This window comes from Pongo abelii, chromosome 4 (genome assembly GCF_028885655.2).
Source record: "Pongo abelii isolate AG06213 chromosome 4, NHGRI_mPonAbe1-v2.0_pri, whole genome shotgun sequence".
Classification (NCBI taxonomy): domain Eukaryota; kingdom Metazoa; phylum Chordata; class Mammalia; order Primates; family Hominidae; genus Pongo; species Pongo abelii.
This window is the reverse complement of record NC_071989.2, coordinates 151,061,964-151,079,996: the sequence shown is the minus strand read 5'-3', so window position 1 is coordinate 151,079,996 and position 18,033 is coordinate 151,061,964. Positions and strand designations below refer to the sequence as shown.

The window sequence follows — 18,033 nt, the reverse complement described above, 5'->3', positions numbered from 1 at the left end:
CTACAGGGTAGCTGGGTGCGGACCCCAGATGCATTTTATTTGGCTAGTTGAGATTTAAGATCTTTTTGAACCAACAATTGAAAATTGGGATTTCATATTTTAAAAGCCTGCATTTCCTTTCCTATTTCTTTTGAAAAAAATGGAAAAATTTGGCAATATGAGGCCCTTATTACCACAAGGCAAAAATAGGCTCATGCTTTCTAGTTAACCTCAGTGCCCACCCCTCACATAAGGCATGTATATGCATGTATACCTGGCCCACTGCCGGCATTTGCAGGTGTACCTTGGAGATATTGTGGGTTTGGTTCCAGACTGCCACAGTAAGGCAAGTATTGCAACAAAGTGAATCATACAAATTTTTGGTTCCCAGTGCATATAAAAGTTATGTTGACACTATGCTATAGTCTAGTAAGTACACAACAGCATTATGTCTAAAAATGTACATACCTCAATTAAAAATACTTTACTGCTAAAAAAATAGTAATGATCGTCTGAGCCTTCAGTGAGTTATAATCTTTTTCCTGGTGGAAGGTCTTGCCTCGATGTTGATGGTTACTGACTGATCAGACTGGTGGTTGCTGAATTTTGAGGTAGCTGTGGCAAGTTATTAAAATATGACAGTAATGAAGCTTGCCATGTCAATGGACTCTTCCTTTCACAAAATATTTCTCTGTAACATATTTGGTAGCATTTAATGACAGTAGAACTTCTTTCAAAAGTGGAGTCAGTCCTCTCAAATGCTGCTGCTTCTTTATTAACTAAGTTTATGGAATATTCTAAATCCTTTATTGTCGTTTCAACAATGTTCACAGCATCTCTACTAGGAGTAGAGTCCATCTCAAGAAATCACTTTCTTTGCCCATCCATAAGAAGCAGCTCCTCTTTTGTTCAAGTTTTATCATGAAATTTGTATTAGGGTTCTCTAGAGAGGCAGAACTTATAGGATAGATGTATAAATGAACGGGAGTTTATTAAGGAGTACTGACTCACACAATCACAAGGTGAAGTGCCACAATAGGCCGTCTGCAAGCTGAGGAGCAAGGAAACCAGTCTAAGTCCCCAAACCTCTAAACTAGGGAAGCTCACACAGACACACCCAGGAACAATACTTTGCATCCTTCAATCCAACCAAGTGAACACTCAATATTAACCATTACAAGATTGAAGCAATTCAGGCACATCTTCAGGCTCCACTTCTAATTCTAGTTTTCTGTTTCCAGCACATCTGCAGTGACTTCCTCTAGTGAAGTCTTGAACTCCTCTAAGTCATCCGTGAGGGTTAGAATCAACTTCTTCCAAACTCCTGCTAATGTTGATATTCTGACCTCCTCCCATGAATCGTGAATGTACTTAAGGGCATCTAAAATGGTAAATTCGTTGCAGAGGATTTTCAATTGATTTTGCCCAGATCCATCAGAGAAATCACTATCTATGACAACTATAGCCTTAAAAAATGCATTTCTTAAGTAATAGGACTTGAAAGTTGAAATGACTTCTTGATCCATGGACTGCAGAATGGATGTTGTGTTAACAAGCATGAAAATATGACTCTCCTTGTACATCTCTGTCAGAGCTTTTGAGTGACTAGATGCATTTGCCAATAAGAAGTAATATTTTTAAAGGAATCCCTTTTTTTCCCTGGAGGAGTAAGTCTCAACAGTAGGCTTAAAATATTCAGTAAACATGCCATAAACAGATTGCTGTCATTCAGGCTTTGTTATTTCATTTATAGAGCACAGGCAGAATAGATTTAGCACAATTCTTTGTTTTGAGACAGGGTTTCACTCCTGTCACCCAGGCTGGAGTTCATTGGCATGATCTTCACTCACTGCAACCTCAGCCTCCAGGCTCAAGCAATTCTCCTGCCCCAGCCTCCTGAGTAGCTGGGACTACAGGCACACTTCACCACACCTGGCTAGTTTTTGTATTTTTTTGTAGAGATGGGGTTTCACCCTGTTGCCCAGGCCGGTCTCGAAATCCTGAGCTCAAGTGATCTGCCTGCCTCAACCTCCCAAAGTGCTGGAATTACAGGCATGAGCCACTGTGCCTGGCCTAGGTTTAGCATAATTTGTAAGGGTCCAAAGATTTTCTGTATGGAAAATGAGCAATTGGCTTCAGCTTAAAGCCACCAGTTGCATTAGCCCCTAATAAGACAGTCAGCCTGTCCTTTGAAGCGTTGAAGACAGGCATTGCTTTCTACTCTTTAGCTATGAAAGTCTTAGATGGCATCTTATTCTGATAGGTGTTTTGTCTACATTGAAATTCTGTTGTTTAGTGTAGCCACCACCATCCATAATCTTAGCTAGATCTTCTGGATAACTTGCTGCAGCTTCTACATGAGCATTTGCTGCTTCACCTTGCACATTATGTTGTGGAAATGGCTTATGTCCTTAAATTTCATGAACCAACCTCTGCTAGCTTCTAATTTTTCTTCTGTAGCTTCCTTACCTCTCTCAGCCTTCATAGAATTGAACAGAGTTAGGGCCTTGCTCTGGATTAGGCTTTAACTTAAGGGAATGTTATTGCTGGTTTGATCTTCTATCCAGACCACTCAAACTTTCTCCATATCAGCAATAAGGCTGTTTTACTCTCTTATCATTTGTGTATTCACTGGAGTAGCACTTTTAATTTCCTTCAAGAACTTTTCCTTTCCATTCACAACTTGGCTACCTGTTTGGCACAAGAGGCCTCTATTTTGGCCTGTCTTGGCTTTTCCTCATGCATTCCTCACCAAGCTTAATCATTTTTAGCTTTCCATTTAATGTGTGGGATGTGCCACCCTTGCTTTCACTTGAACACTTAGAGGACATTGTAGGGTTATTGATTAGCCTAATTTCAACATTGTTATGTCTCAGGGAATAAGGAGGCCTGAAAAGAATGTTAAAGATGAGAAATGGCTGATTGGTGGAGAAGTCAGAACACACAACATTTATCAATGAACTTCACCATCTTATATGAGCACAGTTTATGGCACCCCAAAATGATTACAAGAGTAATCTCAAAGATCACTGATCACAGATTACCATAACAAATATAATAATAATGAAAAAGTTTGAGATATTGTGAGAATTACCAAAATATGACCCAGAAACAAAAAGTGAGCACATGCTGTTGGAAAAATGGCACCTAAAGACTTCCTCAATGCAGGGTTACCACGAACATCCAATTTGTAAAAAATATAATATCTGCAAAGTGTAGTAAAGCAAACTACGATAAAATGAAGCATACCTGTCTATTTCCTACCATCTGGTAATGGCAGACTAAATTCAGACCTACTGTCCTGCTGAGGACAATTAGAAAAGTGGGAAAAAATAAAAATAAAATCTGCTTGAAAACATCAGAGTTAAAAAGATAATGAAGAGTCACCAACAAAGATCTGGAGAAAGATGGGTATTCAAGGAGGCAAGCCCAATAACTGGGCTTCTTTTCCCCTTGGGACATTTGCTGCTTCTGGAAACGACAACTAAGAACTGGAGAGACGGCCGGGCATGGTGGCTCACACCTGTAATCCCAGCACATTGGGAGGCCAAGGCAGGCGGATCATTTGAGGTTAGGAGTTTGAAACCAGCCTGACCAACATGGTGAAACCCCATCTCTACTAAAATACAAAAGAAAAATTAGCTGGGTGTGGTGGCAGGTGCCTATAATCTCAGCTACTCGGGAGGCTGAGGCAGGAGAATCACCTAGGCTCCCAGGAGGCGGAGGAGCTTGAACCCATGAGGCGGAGGTTGCAGTGAGCTGAGATCATGCCACTGCACTCCAGCCCAGGCGACAGAGTGCAGAATGAGACTCCCTCTAAAAAAAAAAAAAAAAAAAAAAAAGAACTGAAGAGACTAAGCAGCACCTGGGCAGCTTTGTGTGGCCACACGAACACAAGTTGGAATGCAGTGCTCACCAAAGGAAAGGGCAGACATATAACTCCCCATGGCAGGCTAGGACCCTGAAAGTCTTCATCTTAAGACTGAATGAGAAAATTAGCCCAGCGTGGTAGCATGGTGTCATGTGCTTGTAGCCCCAGCTACTTGGGAAGATCCCTTGAGCCCAAGAGTCCAAGGCTGCAGTGACCTATGTTTGTGCCACTGGACCTATGTTGTCCAGCCTGGGCAGCACAGTGAGACCCCATCTCCAAAAAAAATTTTAAAAAGAGAAAAGACAGGATGACTTGGATGGAAGTAGATGAGATTTTGTAGGGCCTCAGCTGAGATCCAATGAGCTTAATTTTTCAAATTGGATAAAGGTGATCCCAGGTCCTTGCATCCCCAGGTACCTTGCAAAAGCAAATATAAATGCAGTTGACCTTTGAACAACATGGGTTTGAACTGTATGGCTCATTTATACATGGATTTTTTTTTTTTTTTTTACAGAATTTCACTCTTGTCATCCAGTCTGGAGTGCGATGGCGCGACCTTGGCTTACTACAACCTCCGCCTCCCGGGTTCAAGCAATTCTCCTGCCTCAGCCTCCTGAGTAGCTGGGATTACAGGTGCCTGCCACCACGCCAGCTAATTTTTGTACTTTTAGTAGAGACAGCGTTTCACCATGTTAACCAGGCTGGTCTCAAACTCCTGACCTCAGGTGACCCACCTGCCTCAGCCTCCCAAAGTGCTGCTGGGATTACAGGCGTGAGCCACCACGCCCAGCCTATACATGGATTTTAAAAATAAATATAGTCGGCCCACTCTTCTCTAGCTATGAAAGTCCTAGATGGCATCTTATTCCAATAGAAGGCTGTTTTGTCTACACTGGAACTCTGTTGTTTAGTGTAACCATGGCCATCCATGATCTCAGCTAGATCTTCTGAATAACTTGCTGCAGCTTCTACATCAGCACTTGCTGCTTTATCTTACACTTTTATGTTACGGAATGGTTTATTTCCTTAAACTTCATAAACCAACCCCTGCTAGCTTGCAGTTTTTCTTCTACAGCTTTCTCAGCTCTCTTAGCCTTCATAGAATTGAAGAGAGTTAGGGCCTTGCTCTGGATTAGGCTTTGGTGAATTCTGCATCTGCAACCAAACATAAATATAAAAGACAGTAGTTGCAGGACACCAAACTCACTTATATATGGAGGGTCGACGTGTGGGAATGAAATCTGCATGGATTTTGGTATCTGCAGTAGGTCCTGGAACCAATCCTGCTGTGGATACTGAGGGATGACTGTACTCTCAGGAGGAATATAACACAATAAGTTTTACATTACTTCAACCAACAGCTTTTCATATACAATTTTAGCACACAAGAGAATAACCAGGCCCATAAAGAAATAAGAAAACATGAGACCAGTAGAAACAACTACAATAGAAACAATCCCACAGAACTCCAGTTAATGGATTTATCAGATACAGACTTTAAATTAACTATGTTTACTGCACATATGGAGATAAAAGACAGTATCAACAAATTTGGCAGAGAACTGAAAACTTTAAAAAAGGATGAAAAAGATTTAAAAAATAACCAGTGAACAATTTAGAATTTAAAATATATACTAACAAAAGAAAAGAGCTCAGTGGATACTCTTTACTTGGTTTAACAAAAAATTATACACAGCTGTAGGGAAAATTGATGAACTGGAAAGTAGGTTAGAAGAAAACATCATGATGAAACATGGAGAGACAAAAGGATAGCAATGCTACAGAGAGTAAGAGATATGGAGATAAAATGAGAATTAAAATTTCAGAAGGAGAAGAGAAAGAGAATGGTGCAGCATCAATATTTGAAGAGAAAATAGTTGAAAAATTCCCAGAATTGATTAAAGACAAAAAGCCACAAATCTCAGAAGCCGTGGGAGCTGCAAGCAGGAGAAATTTTTAAAAGCCACACCTAGGTACCTCACAATAAGACAGATGAAAACCAAAGACAAAGGGAAAAAAAGTTACAAGCAGCTATCATTACTTGAAAAAATGTAATAGACTGTTACCTTACCTCTTGTTAGAAACAATGGAAACTAGAAATTAGTGGAATTTAAATGTCTTTCAAGTGCTGAAATAAAATAACTGTCAACAGTAGAATTCTGTGTCCAGTGAAAATAGCCTTCAATAATAAAAGTGAAATTAAGACATTTTCAGGATTCTTTACCAGCATCAAATACTAAAGGATGTTCTTTAAGCAGAAGGAAGATGATTAAGGATGATAGGTTATATAGATGCAGAAAGAAATGAGGTCCAGCACGAAGGTCCATTTGAGGAAGTCTAAATGAATTATACCATATGAAACAATGTAACACAGTGCTGAAGATTTAAAAAATAAAAAATATTAAAAGTGCATACAAATCAGGAGAGGAAGTAAATGAATTGAAACGTTCTAAGGTCTTTGTACTATTATGGAAGAAAATGAAAGTGCCAATTAACATTATTAGCCTTTGCTAACTCAGAGACGCATATTATGATCTATAGGATAACCTCTAAAAGACTACTAAAAAGATATGTAACTTCCAAAACAATGAAGGCAAAAACAATATTTTCCAAAAGCAGGTAAAAAGTGAGGATAAAGAGAACAGAGAGCATGTGGGACAATTGAAAACACTTAATAAGACGGTATATTTAAATTCAAATATATCAGTAATTACATTAAATGTAAATAAATTAAATAGTTCAATTAAAAATCAGGGATTGAATTGGATAACAATCTGCATACTGTTTATAAGAAACATACCTAAAACATTTGTATTATAATGTTGACATTAAAGAGTGGAAAAACATAAATATTAACAAAAATTAATGTTATCTATATTAATATTAGACAAAGTAGACTTTAAGGCAAAAAGTATTATCATAACAATAAAAAGTTTAACTCATGAGAAAGTACAATGATTATAAAACTTGTACACATAGCTTCAAAAATATAAAACTAAGATTGACAAAACTACAAGAAGTGAACAGATACATGAGTAAGAATACAGATTATTTAAACACAATTAGCAAACTTGACTTAGTGGACATGTATAGACTACTACATCCAACAATTATAGAACTCATGTTCTCCAAATATGACTCTCCACCTTCCAAGCAAATGATAGGATTGAAATTCTGCACCTCATTTTATGTTGTATACCCATATGACTCACTTTGGCCAATAAAATATGAATAGAAATAATTACCAGTGTATTAGTAAACATGTCTTCTATTTTTTTTTTTTCTTCTTGAAAGCAGAAATCCTTCAGTCCAGGTCCTTGAGTGAGGACGATACAGAATGGAGCTTCCCAACCCACCTGCAAATGGACAGACATGCCCAACTGTGAGTGAGAAAGGAGCCTTTGTTATTTTAAGCCACTGAGAGGTGGGGATTATTCATGATCACAGTCATCTCACCTTTTTTTCTACTAATACACATAGAAAAAAAGATGGGCTCTTTTCCAGGCACAGAGGTGAGCCTGTTTTGAAAGAATATGGTGTGATACAGTCCTGGTGAGTTCACTGGCTTAAGTTCCAGGGAGATGGGCACAGGAATTGTGGCTGAGGCAGAGAAAGCATCTCCCAAGAAGAGCTTATGAAGATTGGCTAGAGGCAAGTTTTAAAGGAACATGGATTTAACAGTAAATATTGGATATTGTCCTACAAGTTGAAGGATCTCCAGAAGTTGGTGACTGACTTGACTACTGATAACAATGGAGATGAACCAGGAAGAAGCTGATCAGTATGAAAGGGTGGAATTAGGTAAAGAGCTACTATCAATGAACACATTACAGTTTTTGTTTTTGTTTCTCATTCTCTAGAGGTAGCCATTATTAAGAATTTGGTGAGGGCCAGGCGCAGTGGCTCACGCCTGTAATCCCAGCACTTTGGGAGGCCAAGGAGGGCAGATCACGAGGTCAGGAGATCAAGACCATCCTGGCTAACACGGTGAAACCCCGTCTCTACTAAAAATACAAAAAATTAGCCAGGTGTGAAGGCAGGTGCCTGTAATCCCAGCTACTCAGGAGGCTGAGGCAGGAGAATGGCATGAACCCAGGAGGCAGAGCTTGCAGTGAGCCAAGATCATGCCACAGCACTCCAGCCTGGGCGACAGAGCAAGACTCTGCTTTTTTTTTTTAAAAAAAAAAAAATTTGGTGAGAATTTCTCCAGCAATTGCATGCACACGCAAACACACACACATATACACACCAATTTAAAAAAACACACATCGCATCAATCATATTCTACCTGCAATTCTGAAAAAAAATTCCAGTTGATAATATCTCCATGGTTGTTTTCCATGTTACCGTAAAGAGAGTTGCCTTTCTTTTTTATTGGCAGCTTAGTATGCCATAGTACCACTGTATCACAGTTAGGCAACCATTCTGTTGACACTTAGGTTGTTTCCACAATTGCAAACAATTGTTCAGTGACCATCCTTGCAAATAATATCCATGCATTTCAATGTCTTCTTTCTGCAGGCAATAAGACCAGCTTTGTCACCATTCTAATGGTAAAAATGTTAAGCTGAGTAACAAAGGAACACAACCAGGCCAGCTATTTCAGGTGGTTATTTTTGGTTAATGGGTGACAGGTGGGATTCAACTATGCCCAGAATGGTATTTCAAACATAGTGGGCACTCAGTATTTGCTGAATGCATGAATGAATAAACAAGTGAATCCACATCCACTATAGACACTTGTCAGGCCTGCCCTGCCCCCATTTATAATAGGATTTTTCAACCCCAGCACTATGGACTGTTAGGGCCAGGTAATTCTTTGTTATGGGGAGCTGTCCTGAGCATTGCAGAAAGTTTACCACCATCCCTGACCTCTACTCACTAGATGCCACTAGAACAACCCCAGATGCAACAACTAACAATGTCTGCAGAAACTGCTAAATATCCCCTGGGGAAAAATCACTCCTGATTGAGAACCACTGATTTATAATACGGGTTGAAGTTGTATAAGGGCAAAGGCCCTTTACGAAAACAGCTAACTCTAGGCTGGGCACGGTGGCTCATGCCTGTAATCCCAGCACTTTGGGAGGCTGAGGCCAGCGGATCATTTGAGGTCAGGAGTTCGAGACCAACCTGGCCAACATAGAGAAACCCCGTCTCTATTAAAAATACAAAAAAAAATGAGGTGGGCATGGTGGCACCTGTAATCCCAGCCATCTATCCATCCATTTATCCACCTATTCCTCAAATACCTATTGAGCACCCACTGTGTGCCAGGCCTGTAATCCCAGCTACTGGGGAGGCTGAGGCAGGAGAATTGCTTGAACCCAGGAGGCGGAGGTTGCAGTGAGCCAAGATCGCACCACTACACTCCAGCCTGGGGAAGAGAGTGAGACTCCATCTCAAACAAAACAAACAAACAAAACCCCAACTAACTCTAAAAACGTTGATCCTACTTCTCCCTGATCCTCTCATGTTATAGTGGCCTTTTTTTCCCGGGTCTTCACAGTTTTTTCATAGAGATTCTTGGATACCTTATTTTTGGTTTGGATTTCGTTTCTCCAGGGCTACGTTCCCTGATGCCTCCCCCATCAACTCATGTATATATACATGAGGATTATAATGTATAATAATCCTCATTATACATTGTTAATCTCCATTATTCATTCTCTAATTACCAAATACCCCTCCTTGGTGTGGAGGAAAAAAATATTAAATTTGAACTCAATTGAACGTGGACACAAACAATGGTCACCAAGTCCCAGAACAGGTTGTGTTAACCCCTTGAGGCATTCATCCAGCACTGTTTTGGAGAAATCTCCATTTCAATCTATTCCTATACATTAGTTATTGAAAAACAACAGACAATCACAAAAACAAGTTGACCTTTTTGTGTTCCTTGAGCCAGTTGCGAAGGACCCTCGTGACTGGACCTCATGCCAAACAACTCGTTACAAAAGAGCTAGGGTCCCAGACTGTGCCGAAGCTTCACAGACCTCTCCTCGTCTGTGCACAGACGAGTGGCTGACTCTGGAGCCCAGGCTATTGCTTCCCGGCCTGGTGATGAATCCTCCATAGTCTGGTGAGTATAAATATATATATATATTTTTTTTCTTCTCCCCTTCCCATTGCAATTTGCTTATTATATCATTTGCTTATTATATCTGCATTGCTATTTACATAGGATTCAAAAGTATTGTGTGTGCCTTTTCTTCTCCCCTCACACGTTTCCCGCACAGAACACTTAGTAGTGCTTATCAATGTTGAATTCTTACATTTATTGGATTAATTATTAAAAGTGTATCCATAATCTGTTTCCCTCCCTGAGCTTCCTAGAGGAGGCCATCACTAAGAATTTGCCGTGGAACATGCCATTTTTTGCTCACTATTTTTATATCTAGTGCCTAAAACAAGGCCTGGCACACAATAGGTGCTCAATGGGTATTTGCGGAATGGCTGGATGAATGGATGGATAGATGGCAACCTATTATCAGTCAGCAATAGCCAGCCCAAGGGTACAGCAGACTTCACAAATTGTTCTTGTACCTTCTAAAACAATTTTGAAAAACAATGTTACATATACCCACATTTAAACATTTATGTTAATTTTCATCATTAAGTTTATATGGTTTCAAGAGCATAATTTCTAATATATTATAAAGCTGGAATGTAAAAATTAAACTGTGGGCCAGGTGTGGTGGCTCATGCCTGTAATCCCAGCACTTTGGGAGTCCAAGGTGGGTGGATCACCTGAGGTCAGGAGTTTGAGGCCAGCCTCAAACTGATGAAACCCCATCTCTACTAAAAACACAAAAATTAGCCAGGCATTGGGGGGGGGGGGGGCGGTGCAGGTGCCTGTAATCCCAGCTACCCAGGAGGCTGAGGCAGGAGAATCTCTTGAACTTAGGAGGTGGAGGTTGCAGTGAGCCAAGATTGCACCATTGCACTCCAGCCTGGGCAACAGAGCGAGACTCTGTCTCAAAAAAAAAAAAAAAATTTAAACTGTGGCATCATTCTTTAAGTGTACCTATTAATCTGTTATTATTTCTAATATTCTCTTTGATTTGCTTCCACAGTTGTGTCCCTCAGTATTCAAGGGAGGAAAAGCAAAGTTGTTAAATAAAAAAATGCCTAATTAATCATTAAAAGAGGCTGAATTAAAATATTAAAGGAAGTTCCTAGTTTGGGGACTTTGATATTTTTATACTTGGGATAATGGCACCTTAGTAAGATTTGTGAAGACTGACAGGTATGATTTCCTTTCATACAGTAGGGGAAGGATTATGAACACAGACACGTGCTCAGGCAAACCAGGTTTAGGAAAGAGTAGCTGCAGAAATGGAGAACCTGGAAACTGATCCTCTAAAAATAATCCTTGGTGTGGCCTGCCTCTTTGGAAAGCCTTGCAGACTCCCATCGGGGTAATGCAGCCTAGTGACCTGCAGAGGGCAGTGTTGGACAAGCTGTTGGCTCAATCTCTCTGTCTCTTTCTCAGGGTAGTGGAAAGTGCAGTCCAGTTTGGATACAGTGGGAACCTGGCCTGGGCGGCCCAGCCCAGTCCTCTCTGGTGTGTGTGTTTGTACAACGAATTATTCACAGGAAAATGGCTCCAACGAGAATGGTAGCCAGAGACTCCATCCTGTACCTAGAACCAGGGCCTGGGACTGTAAACAGATGAAAACCTCATTTTCTCTCCCCTTCAATAACTGGATTTGGAACAGAAATCAAGGATTGAAGTTGTGGGTCTGAATCAACCCTAAGGGTTTTCTTTTCCCTCTTATGAAGTGAAAACAACAGTGAAATGTCAATGATTCACATCTTCAGGAGACAGTAGGGCAAAGTGGCCAAGAGCTCAGACAGTCGGGAGTTCCCATCCCACTCTGCCCTCTCCAAAGGTTAGGTGAGGAGCCTTTCCAAACCTCAGCTTCCCTGGATATCAAATAGGAGCAATCTTACCCTCCTGGCAGGGGTGTTGTGAGGATTAAATGCAAGAATGCAGAAGTACTCCTCAAATGAAGGGCATTCAGCAAGAAAGAGCCCAGTAAATAACAGTGATAATGGTGAAGAGGATGATATTGAATTGGCATCTTGCCAGGCATGACATTTTCAAAACTTTCCATTCACGTCTGAAGAGGAAGGATCAGAGGTGAAAAATCAAGCTGTCTCAATGTTGTAAGTTTTACAAGCCTAGGAGCCAGAGGCAGAAACAGCCAGGGCAGAAGGCAGAATCAACACATTGAGAGCCTAGCTCTGTGGCGTTGCCCACATCTGCCTTCCAGGGTCGGGGCTCCCATCCTGGTGTTGAAAAGAGGATCTTTGCATCTAAAATAGTGAGTATGATAACTGTGCGACAGGACCACCAGACTCAGAAATACTCACCTGCCTCAGACATAAAAGTAAGGACTTCGTTCATTACATTGATCCTCTGTGAAACCTCAAAGGGTAGCAATCAGCTAATTGAAGAAAAATGGTAAGGTGGACACATTGCTGGGATGTACTGAAAGTAAGGCTCAGAGTAAGGCTCAGACCACTCCCTTCTGCCTAATATTGGGAAAGGTAACAGGGACTAGTGCAGAGAGAGGCATGGAGAGAACTTGGATGAGATCATTGTCCTTTCACCTGGCAGCTGTCCAGCCCCCAAATAGCTTTTGTGTCCAGTCCAAAAATAAGATCACATGAGAGGGGGAGAAATAAATACACAGTGCTTGTCCTTGGCCTTTCTGTGGGCATACCAGTGTCAGCTGCACTTGTAGGGGCCCAAGTACCTCATGACCCACTCCGCCGCCTTCCTCTCCAGGATCCCCAAGGCTAGGAGGCCAACCTACTAACAGGGTGGGTATGGTGTGTGGTTTCACTCAGCTCTTCTCATGGGGTTTCTCTGAGCTCCATTCATACCAGAAAGGGAGCAGGAGAGAGAGGACAAGTGGATCCAACAGCCTTCGCTCCAGGGGAATCAGGGCATCGCCTCCTTTTCTGGGAGGACACTCCCTTCTGATGGTGAATGGGAACTCCCTTCCTCCTGCAGCAGCCTGCCTGCAGCCGTCCTGGTAGAACAGTGTGGACACTGCAGAAGCTGTCACTGCCCAAGAAAGAAAGGACCCTAGAGCCAAGGCAAAGAGGTGAGTGCATCTGTTTCTGCAAAGGGCTCAGATTGCTACAGACTTTCTGCTTGGCTTCATGCTTGTGCTCAGCATGAACGTTCTCCCTCACCCCCGCCTTCCTTTTCTCATCCCTGATCTGGGTCTGTGGCAAGCTTGAGTCTATGTGATGAATGCTAGAGTGAAATATTCCTGTACTGCCTTCTCTCATTCAAAGGCCAATTTACTCCCAGAAAGAACTGGGTAGGTCTAGTTCTTAGTGGGGAAGCAGGAAGTGGTTCCTACTAAGTGAATTATCTTTGCTGAGATCCAAGAAGACGTTTACCAGGAAATCATTAGACAAATCCCATTACAGTAGACTTAATGCTTCATTTTAAAAAGCACTGCATGAAATAGAAAATAAAAGGATGCCAGCTGATTCTTTGTCGTTGGCAAAAAGGAAAAAAACAAAAATGAGACATGCAGAGCCTCTTTTTCCCCAACACCTCCCTTCCCCATCTCTTCCTGATTTCTTAGAGCCCTGCAAAACATACTTAACAGATTCAAGAACTCCTTTCTCTGGTTGAAAACAAGAGGAATAAAATCAGGGGTTTGGGGAAAATTGCTCTGTACACAGACTTCAGAGACAAAGAGGAGAAACAGATTTTGCAGCCTCGGTCTCCCCTTTAATGCCTCTTCATAGAACATGTACCTATATCCATTTAGGGATATGGATAGACGCCACTATCACGTCCACACACAAACTGTTATCCTGGATGCAGTCTGCCCCTAGGCTATGGACTACAAATACCCATGCTAAGAAGCAACCAACAAAATTCTGGTAGGAACAAGGTCATTACTTGAATAAGTCAGGATTCATTTAGTAACCATGGACTGAAACCCAGTTTGAAGAGATTTAGGCAAAAAGAGGATTTTTTTATTAACTCATGTGCCTGAAAAAGCAAGGTTTTGGTATCATGAGATCCAGGGGCTTAGATGATGGCACCGTGAATCTGTCTTTCCATTTCTTGGCTTTGCCTCCCCTGTGTCCTTCTGCTTCCAGGAAGACCTGCCCATTGCAATGGCCAGACGGCTGCAGCAGCTCCCAGCTGACATCCTACTAGCACAGCACCGTACAAGAACAGGTGCTTCCCTTTCTAGTTCTAGCTAGAATCTCAGGGTCAATCTCATAGAACTAATGTGGTTATTGTACCCATCCTTGCCATGGGCGTGGAGTCATTCCCATCCCCAAAACTGCATGGACTGAAAGCAATGAAGGGGTGTTTCCCCAGAAATGATCAGAGTTCTCGTCCCAGGACAAAGTGGGCTAGATGCAGAGTGGCTGAAGTCAATGGTTGCCACTCTATGTTGCTTTTTTGCAATGGTCTAGATTGACTCAAAGCTCATCTGATAGCAGCTCCTCCCTCTTACATGCCATAAAAATGTATTAGTGACAGAATTTCTCATAAGAAGGATAATTATTAGCGGAATAGGTGACTAAAAGACTCCATGGCATGTTATTCCTAGAGATCCCTGAGAGTAGGAAAGACAGCAGGAGGCTTGTCTGTGGCTTAGCCCCCAGACCATGCACCAGGTCCAGACCCACCTGGGCTCCCAAATTGCCCATGCTCACATGGGTCTCCCTTCTCCCTCTCCCCCCCCTTGCCCAGTTCTGTCTCCCTCTCCTCTTCTGCTGTGAACTCATCTTGCCTTGTGAGGGCCAACCTTGGTGCTGTCTCCCCTCTGAGGCCTTATCTGGCCCTTCCAGACTTTCCTGCTGTCTCCCCTCTCTGAATCAGAATTGACTGTCAGGATTGCAGTTTACTGTTTACATGTTCTTTAAGAACTTCACGTATCTTAGTTTCTCTCACAGCTTGAATTCTCCATTCTTGCAGGAAAATTAAGTTTCATTCCCGAGCCCTCTCTGTGGTAGCTAATAGATACTAGGTGCTTGATTAAGTGCATCCAATTAATTGACCAATAGAAAATGAGTCTTCCTAAATAGATTATGGAGAATGGATGGATTACTTGGGGTCCTTAATTCTTTTTTCTTTTTCTTTTTTGAGACAGAGTCTTGCTCTGTCACCCAGGTTGGAGTGCAACGGTGAGATCTTGGCTCACTGCAACCTCCGCCTCCCAGGTTCAAGTGATTCTCTTGCCTCAGCCTCTTCAGTAGCTGGGATTACAGGCACCCACCACCACACCCAGCTAATTTTTGTATTTTTAGTGAGACAGGATTTTGCCATGTTGGCCAGGCTGGTCTCGAACTCCTGACCTCAGGTGATCCACCCCCGCCTCCGCTTCCCAACGTGCTGGGATTACAGGCGTAAGCCACCGCGCCCAGACTTGAGGTCCTTAATTCTGACTTTAGAAGTAATATAATAACTATAGCAAACACAGATGGTATGCTGGAGTCCCTACAGGCATCATCTCAGGTAATCCTCACAATGAACCTACGAGGCAAGTACTGCTATTATCCCATTTAGCAGATGGGTAAACCAAGTCTCAAAGAAATGAGTTACTTATCCTAAATTATACATCTAGTAAGTGGTGATGTGTGGATTATAACCCAGGATGCCACCTTCTCATTTCCCATTCCACTAATCATTTACACACCTATCAGTAGAATTTCCTGCTGCCTGAGTTTAAAGAGCAAAGGGCACAGGTGATTGGTCAGAGAGCAGGAAGAAGTACATGTATTTTAGACCCCTCTTCTGCCACCTGGGTGCCCAGTACCTCTACTGGGAAGTTCTTTTTAGATTCTACCCAGGGGTAAGGGGTCACTCCCCTGCCCCAGAGCCTACAGGAATGTCAGGGATTTCACAAAAAGAGGTGCCTCTGGGATTCTGCATAGAGTAGGGTGCTTTTTAATTAAATGGGGGTAGGGTGGTCTTTGCAGGAAATGTTGGCTAGAGGGTAGGCTTTAGAATTTACGCTTGCCCCTTGGGCTGCCAGTCAGTATATTATGGCCCTGCCCTTTATCCTACCCCCCACCAGGGTGACCAAGCTGGGGCCCTCCCTCAGAGGGTGGCTGGCAGGATTTGGAAGGCAAGCAAATTCTGATCTCAAAGAAAACCAAAATCTTGAGAATAGAGTGGTGATTTCTTGTACCATCTATGCCCCCACATCAAGCCACTGGACTCTTGGCTGATGCAGTCATCTTTGTGCTGGCAAAACTTTTGGTTCAAGTGTATCTTGTTTCTTTGATGCACACCGGCCTATTCATATGGCTTCGTATCTTGGAAAGAGCAGATCCTATTGATTTACGTCATTCCTGTATCTTTACAATATCCTGTGGCAGTGTGAAAGAGCTGCTGTTCTCACCTTCCTTCCATTGATAGCACAACTGAGGCATTGTGAGAGTGAGTCGTGACCTTTACACAGAAGGTCCCAGGCCGGGAATGTAAGAGTTCTGAGGTCTTTAGAACCCAAATCTGCTTGGTTCTCCATGAGGTTATGATGGTGGGCAGGGTTGGGGGGAATACATATATACAGACAGACAGGCAGATAGAGATAGATAGATAGATAGATAGATAGATAGATAGATAGACAGATAGATAGATAGACAGACAGATAGATAGATGGAGATATAGATAAATTCTTTGGGTAAATCTTTAAGAGAAAAAAAAACACTGCTAGACCCAAGAGGAATGAACACATGTTCACACAAAAACTTGCCCATGAATAACAACATTATAATAATAGCCAAACAGAAGAAACACCCCAAAGGTTCATCAGCTGATGAACGGAGAAATAAAATGTGGTGTATCCATACAGTGAAATATTATTCAGCAATAAACAGGAAAGAAATGTTGATATGTGCTCCAATACAGAAGAACCTTGAGGACATCACACTAAAGGAAAAACGCTCATGTTGTTTGATTCCATTTATATGAAACGGCTAGAACGGGAAAATCTATAGAGACAGAAAGTAGATGAGTGGTTGCTTAGGCCTGGCAGGAGGGAGGAATGGGGAATGAACTGCTAATGGATATGGGGTTTCTTTAGGGGGTGACAAAAATATTCTAAAATTATAGTTGTGACGGCTGCACAACTTTGTAAATATACCAAAACCACTTAATTGTACATTTTAAATGGGTGAACTTCAGAGTATGTGAAGTATATCTCAATAAAGTCATTTAAAAACCCAAACCAGCCTGGCCAATATGGTGAAACCCCGTCTCTACTAAAAATACAAAAATTAGCCGGGTGTGGTGGTGCACGCCTGTAATCCCAGCTACTTGGGAGGCTGAGGCAGAAGAATCACTTGAACCTGGGAGGTGGAGGTTGCAGTGAGCCAAGATCACTCCACTGCACTCCAGCCTGGGCGACAGAGTGAGACTCTGTCTCAAAAAATAAAAAATAAAAATAAATAATTTTAAAAACCCAAACAACTGCTATTGAAATAATTAACCCTGTGACAGGGCTTTGCCGAAGGATGTGATCTCACCCTGTAAGCCCTGATAAGCTTGTCTTGTCCCATAGAGCCTGGCCATAGGTCACTTACACAATTCCACTGAGAAGAAGATAGATGGAAAAGATAGGATCAATTAATTTCTCCTCAGAGTCTAAACCAGGAGAGTTTTTTTCCGCTTTCCTGGGCAGACATTTTAGATTTTTTGGAATCAGTCTCACTACTTTATTTTCACTTCTGGGTTTTAAATCGTGCTTCAGAAAGTGTTTCCCATTCTAAGATTATAAATCTTATTAACTAATGTTTTCCTCTAAGGCTTGTCTCTTCACACTTAAACCTCGGATTCATCAGGAATTTAAATAAGAAACTGGGGATCCAGATTGGGTTTGTTTGTTTGTTTGTTTTTGCCACATAGCTAGACAATTATGAAACCAGAAGTTCTTAATTTGGGGTTAAAGTGTGCCTGGGGCATCTTGTAACTTCCTGAAATTAAATGCAAAACTGTGTGTGTGTGTGTGTGTGTGTGTCTGTGTGTGTGTGTGTGTGTGTGTGTCCTGGGGAATAGAGCTATACATCTTGTCAAGATTTTCAAGAGGTTTTGTGACTCAGGAAAACCAGTAGGCTTTCTATATTTCATAACCTGCTTGGGGTTATGTTGCATACACTCCAATATACCAAGACCCAATCTAAAC

General features: G+C 41.8%; 1 long non-coding RNA gene across 2 annotated transcripts in view; it reads right to left on the bottom strand.

The window, feature by feature from the left end:
- Positions 1-5,563: 5,563 nt before the first annotated feature.
- LOC134761435 (uncharacterized) overlaps positions 5,564-18,033 on the bottom strand; it is a 383,675-nt gene continuing 371,205 nt past the window's right edge. For both annotated transcript variants that reach the window (XR_010140042.1, XR_010140041.1), the window contains exon 6: positions 5,564-7,206. This is a non-coding gene — a long non-coding RNA (uncharacterized LOC134761435). The remainder of the gene's footprint in view (positions 7,207-18,033) is intronic.